The following is a 7076-nucleotide window of genomic DNA, read 5'->3' as shown; positions in this document are numbered from 1 at the left end:
ATTATTCGAATCGAAAATAAATTTCGGAATCGGAAAACGAATCGAAGCACGACAAGCGACAGGCTGGCAAGCGAGCCAGCCCATCAATCGACGAGCGAGCCCACAAGGCACGACAAGCCATCGCTAGGCACAAGGCCCAACGCCAGCGCCAGCGCCAGGCCTAGCGTCGTGGCCTGCCAGCCATGGCAGCGTGGCAACAAGGCCCACTTTGCGCGCTAAGGCCCAGTCCGCGTGGCAGCTCCAATAACTTAGGCGTCAAGTTTTCTTGTTTGTCAAGTAACTTGGGCCACAAGTTGTTTGGTTTCCTAATCCTACATAACTTAGAGTTTTAGAACAATCCTAATACTAAGATGTTTGGATGTTTCTAAAATACTAAGATTTTAAGATTAACTAGAATCATAAAGGATTTAGTAAATCTAATCCTAGTGGGATATGACTACTCTATTCCCTATAAATATGTGATCCATGATCCATTTAGAATACAATATACAATACATAATACACAACTTGTATTTTATATTCTTGCCTATCCCGAGTGCATAAAACATTAGATGATATCCTAGTTGGTTGAACCTAAGGTGGATCCGAACGTGCTGTGGACTATCTACAGAGGGGCGACATTTGGAACTATATACTTGTTCTTGTTAGGTTCGGGGGAAGTTAGGGAAGGCACACATCACATAGTATGTATACTAAATTATGCTAATTGATTATGTGTAATTAATTTGGATTCCTGGCTTTATGGTTTTTTCGCATGAGTTAGTTTATTCATAACCTAACAATATATACATAGAAAAATTATTACTTCATACAAAGTAAGAATTTTAAAGGCTATTGGTTTATTAGGCTTTTAATTAATACCTACTATTTTTGAAAAAAAAGAAAGAAAGAAAATACCCCACTATTTTACTTGAAGGTTGATAAAAAAAATATTATTTAAAACTTGTATGTACTATTATACAATAGTATTTTAGACTATTTTAATTATTAGTGTATCAAAATTTAATTTAATGTCCATTATATTTGCAAATATTTGTTTATGTTAGTTTTATAAATAAAGTCGACGATGTGTGAAATTTCACCCGTTAATCATCTAATCTACCTGGTTCATCCGTGGATGATGGATAGGCGGATGTGGATGAAGGGTGAATCTAGTGACGGATGGGTCAGATAGCGGATGTACAACTCGCTGATTGAGGCGGATAAATCTCCAACCGATCCATCTCCGATCCATTCCCCCCCCAGACCATCAATCCTAAGTAACCACTAGGCCATGACCTTGCCTCATTGGTACGGAGTATCTTTGTCGACATTATCATTATGTGTAGAGGTTTATAGATTGCTACAAAAAGTTATACAGGAGAGGTAGACTCATATTATATTAATTATGTGCCGAGATTTAGAGTTATCATAAATAATTAATAATGGTGCATCATTTTATTCACATGATTTAATTTCATTATCTGAACATAACATTAATCAAATGTTATTTTATTTGTCAAATGAATTTGGTTATCCTCAATTTTCTAAAATTAATTTTCCTGAAAAAAGTAGTAAATATAACAAACTAATGCAGTGTTTATATTAGTCTCACCATATATTATATATATATTTGTATGTATATATATACCCGTAGTTATTATTTGGAAAATGTGTCAATTAGTACCTAGGTTTTTAGAGAGTTTGTCAAGTACTATCTAACTTGTTAAAAGTTGTTATTTACTACCTACATCTTTAATAATTGATGTCAATGGCTACCTTACTCCAATTAGTCCACTAATGACATTATAATTAATGCTTAATTATAATTTAATCAATTTAATTAATTAATAAAAATTAAAATCCAAAAAAAATCTCACTGTTAAATCTAAGAATTACACGAAATTAAAAATTACAAAAAAAGAAGTTGAATGTGTTTTTTTGGGGATTAATCATTTTGGATCTTTATAAAAAAAAAATTTATAAAAAAAATGGACAATTTCGGGAAAAAAGTTCCCAAAATTAAATCCCGAATGGATCATAAAATTATATCCCGAGTTATCATAAAACGAGAGAAAGATCATTTAATTTTTCATAAAATGGCTTTCCATACTTGGACCATTCTGATTTCAAGACATTAGCAAGAATGAAATCAAGGCACCACATAAGTTCAAACCGAAAAGGGTTATATTTCTGGAACACATCCGGTTTAGAGCGATGAAGCATAATAGGACAATGATCAGAAGTTATACAGGGAATCACTTTTAAGAAAGTTGAAGGGAACAAATTTTACCAGTCCACAGTGTCCAAGCCCTATCTAATCTTTCTATAATAGGCCCTATACGATGCTTATTAGTGCAAGTAAATTTTTAACTAGAGAAACCCAAATCTGACATGCCATTCTTCATCATAAAATTAGCTTTTCATGAGCATAACAAACCACATTAAAATCACCAATAATATACCTAGGTAAATCCATAAAACCAACAATGCATTCAAATTCTGCCCACAGCTCTTTCCTATGCCTAAATTTAGGATGCGCATCAATAAAATAAGAGGTTTTTTTAGAGGATAATACATGAAGGATCCCATGAATCCCTTGAGAACGGACTCTTATGGGCTCGAAAATGAAATATCTCGAGCACCACATTACCACGATCCCTCCTGAGTATCTCATTGGATCCACCTTTCACCCACTGACACAAGTTTCGGGCACAATGATGACATTTGATTAATTAATGTTGTTGAGTCAAAACATGGATATTGCGAAGGAACTGAAGGAAATAATGCCCTTGGTCCAAGTATGCATTCTATGTTAAGTCTAATAAATGCGGTTCAGTATTAATTAACAAGTTAATAATTCAGTGAGATCAAGTGAGCTGAATGCCTAGCTAGAGGCCGCTTCAGTTCAAGTGGAATTAATGATATTAATCCACAGCTTACTCTTGACTGAACCCGTAGGGTCACACAAATAGTACGTAAACGGATCAAGTATTTAATGGCATTAAATACTCCATCTATGAATATTCGGAACCGACGGATCTTGGTTTCAGTGGGAGCTAAGATCGTCACAGGCAAGAAATGAATACTCCGGAAACGATGATATTGCCGGAAACGGAAATATGGATCGTATCGGAAATATGAATATTATCCAAGTCGTAGATGTTGCCGGAAACGGAAACATGGTACGTATCGGAAAATATTATTGGAAATGGAAATATTACCAGAATCGGAAATATTGCCGGAAACGGAAATATTGTCAGAATTGGAAATATTACCGGAATCGGAAAATAATTCCGGAAACGGAAATATTAAATATTTGTTCGAAACGGAAATTAATTCCGGAATCGGAAATATTAAATATTGTTCGTATCGGAAATAAATTCCGGAACTGGAAATTTAGTCGGAAGCGTATCGTACGAATTAGCATCGGACGAGGCCTGCCGGACGAAGGCCCAGCACGAAGCCGGGCCATCGCCCAGCAAGCACGCGCGCCACAAGCCCAGCCAAGGCAGCGCCCAGGCCTACCGCAAGGCAGGCCCAGCGCGCGCCAAGGGCCACGGCTGCGTGGGCCGTGCTGCGCGGGCTGCTGCTCGCACGCGCATGGGCAGCCCTTGTGGCTGCCGTGTGTGTGTGAGTTTGTGCTCATGCGTGATTCCTAAATCTACAAGTGTTAGTGTATGATTAAATTTCTATTCCTAATTGGATAAATTAATTAAATAGAATTCATGTAGGATTCTAATTTCAATTAATTCGTATCCTACTAGGATTACGATTCCTTTTCCATAACTCTATAAATAAAGGCCTAGGGGTCATAATTTATACACAAGTTTCAAAGTATTCAAAAGTGAGTTTTTTGAGAGAAAATTAAAACACACATCTTGCTCAAAAGTGCCGAAATTTTCTAGTACCTTAAGGGCGATTCTAGTTGGTCAATCTTAAGGCGGATCTGGACGTGCTGTGGACTATCTACGGAGGGACGACACTTGGAGTCCTAAAAGACTTGTTCTTGTTCGGTTCGGGCGCAGCTAGGGAGGGCACGCAACAAAGAGTATGCATCTAAATTATGCTATATGATTATGTGTAAATAATATGTTGTCCTGGGTTAATGGTTGTTTCCGCATGATTTATGTAATGTCATATGTATCATAACCTAACAGTGGTATCACGAGCCCCTTATTATTTTCATAATCTAAATTGCATGAACATGGTTAAATATTACAAATTTGCAAGAATTAAAAGGGGTGATTAATTTTCGTAATTGTTAATTAATTGCAAATTGCGTTTATTTAATTATACGTACGCAGTTTTTCGGCAGTTTCTTCGTTACTCATCCGAATTGAGTGATTTTTGTGTCAATTCCGCATGTAAAAGGCATTCTAAAATTTTGACAAAAATAGTATTTTTCTGCCGAACCCAGAATTCTCAAATTCGAAGCCTAACTATGACTTTTCGAAGGTTTTAGTTTTTCGAATGCAAAATTTCGTAAATTTAAGATGTTAAATTAAATATTTGCGAATCCTGTTGATAAATCTTGAATTTTTGATTGACCTACTGCATATGTTTAACAAGTTTGAATGCCTAGTCTTGTTAATTATGCAATCTAATTTGTAATTATGATTAATTTGTTGAAAATTAGAATAATTTAGAATTAATTTGATTTTCATAATTAATTGTAATTTAATTAGAAACCTATGATTAAAAACCACCATAAAAATTGTAAATTTACGATAAATTTTAAATTTTTATGACCTAGACTTGAATCCATATCAATCGGAAATCAATTGAATAATAAATTTTCGATTTTTCGCCCTAAAATTATGAAATTAATAATATTTATTAATTTGTCATTAATTTTAAATATAAATTTTAAATTTTTATGCGATTCGTTCAAATAACTTGCACGCACGAAGCAATGGACGCTTCGTGTTACCCTTAAGGGGTGTTGTATAATGCGGGCATGCGACGACGAGCAAGGGAGCTCGTCGCCCGTGCGGCACGAATGCAATGAGCAAGGGCGTAGTGCACGAGCACAAGGCAGCAGCCCTGCCTTGTGTCGTGTGCCACGAGCAATGAACGAATGGGCATGGGCGAAGGGCGAGCCAAGGCAGTCGCGTGTGGGCAGCAAGCGAGCTGCGCCACAACGCGCGCTGCCTCGCGCGCAGCGAGCGCAAGCTCGCGTGCCACGAGCGCTGCGCCCAGCATTACTCGCGCGCACAGCGCGCGATGTCGCCCGCCCAGCGAGCGATGTCGCGCCCCAGCGAGCGATGGCTCGCGCCAGCGAGCGATGGCTCGCGCGCGCAGCGAGCAATGTCGCGCGCCCAGCGAGCGATGGCTCGCGCGCACAGCGCGCGATGTCGCGCGCCCAGCGAGCGATGTTGCGCGCGCGCACTGCGAGCGATAGCTCGCGTGCGATGAGCGCTGGCGCGCGCAGCGAGCACAATGTGTGCGGAGGCTTGCGATAGGACAGCAGCAGCTATGCGACGAGCGCATGGGCTGCGCGCACATGGCCAGTAATGGCTGTGTGCGTACGGCCCATGGGCGTGCAACGCGTAGGGTGTTTGCGTTACGATTAGATCGTTTTGAATGTTTAATTTGAAAATTTCAGTTCACGTAATTTTAATTAATTTTAAAATTAATAATTTGAATTAATTTCTTGGATTTTAATTTTGAATATTATAATTATAATAAATGTTATTTATTCTAATTATTTTACTAAAATTAAAATCATGAATTAATTTAAATACGACTGAAATTAAATTAAATTTTGGATTCAATTATAGATTGATATGAGCTTTAAATTTTAATTAAATTTGTATGTTTCCGGTTAGACTAGAAATACATTTTTATGTTTAAAATTGGTAAAGCATATGAATTTATTGGTTTAAGTGGGAGCGCTTTTTAGTCATAAACTCTTGATTAGGTCTACAAATCCTTAAGGTTAAAACAACTCGATTAGAATTAATAAGGACTGAATAATTGGTAGATTATTGGTGCCCTTGATTAATTGCTGCAAATGTTTACGTGATGCATAATGTGTTTTAACTAACCAGCTATGTGGGCCATTCATGATAATGAATGGGTGAATGGTATATATTGTATATGTACTGTTTTGCAGGTTATGAAGTGACTAGTATGGCCCAAATAGGATAGAAAATATGGTCTGCGTACCATTAATTTGAATGTAATTGGTCTAAAGCACCAAAGTTATTTTTCAATTCAAATATGGTCTGCGTACCATCAAATAGTTGTAATTAGTTATAGCTTATCCTATTTGAAGAAAATGGTGCCTCCCACGGAGATTTTCAAGACGGACTTTGAAGTCAAAGCTTCAAGATGAAGTCGGGCCATACTAGATCACAAATATCTTATGCATGTTTTAAGTTATTTATTGTTTTAAATATGTCTTAAAATGCATGAGATCAAAAGCTTGATTATGTTGCATGATTAAGGATTTTAGTTCACTTAAAATCTAACCAACATAGTAAGAGCCTTAAGTTCCAAACTTAAAAATTGAGTTAAAAGGTGCCATGCCAAAATATACACTTGCTTGGATATCCTTTACATCAATCTAGTAATAGTTTTCGCTCAGCGAGGTGTTACTTATTGGTCCTAAAGGGGCAAGGTACACAAATAATTGTGAGTACATGTTAGTTTTGGTGAAACTCAACGATATAAGTAAGGAGTCCTTTTATGTCGTGGCAAATTCGATAGGTTTACCTAATAAGTCCTTAGATGTACCTATCAACCAAGAATAGTTTCTAGACTATTAGCAAAAGGCTTTTGCTTACCTAAGATATTCTAGGATTAAGTCGACAAACTGTGCTTAGTTCTTCAATGATTTTAGGATCTTGGAATCATTTTATTCACACCTGCCGGAACAATAAAATCGAATAAAATGCTAATAACTTGTTTGAATTGCATGGTTGCTTTAATTTCAAGTTATTATTCATGATAAATGTTTAGACTTTGCATGCTTCAATGTATGTTTTAATTATTGTTTATAATTAAATATCTTGCACTGCAATAAATCCTTTTAGAAAGGTAACAGTAAATTTCCTCGATTGGTAGTGAATCCAAGAACGATTCACGGAAAA

The sequence above is a fragment of the Spinacia oleracea genome, chromosome 1, assembly GCF_020520425.1.
Source record: "Spinacia oleracea cultivar Varoflay chromosome 1, BTI_SOV_V1, whole genome shotgun sequence".
Classification (NCBI taxonomy): Eukaryota; Viridiplantae; Streptophyta; class Magnoliopsida; order Caryophyllales; family Amaranthaceae; genus Spinacia; species Spinacia oleracea.
The sequence above is the reverse complement of the archived record's forward strand: the minus strand, read 5'-3'. Positions refer to the sequence as shown.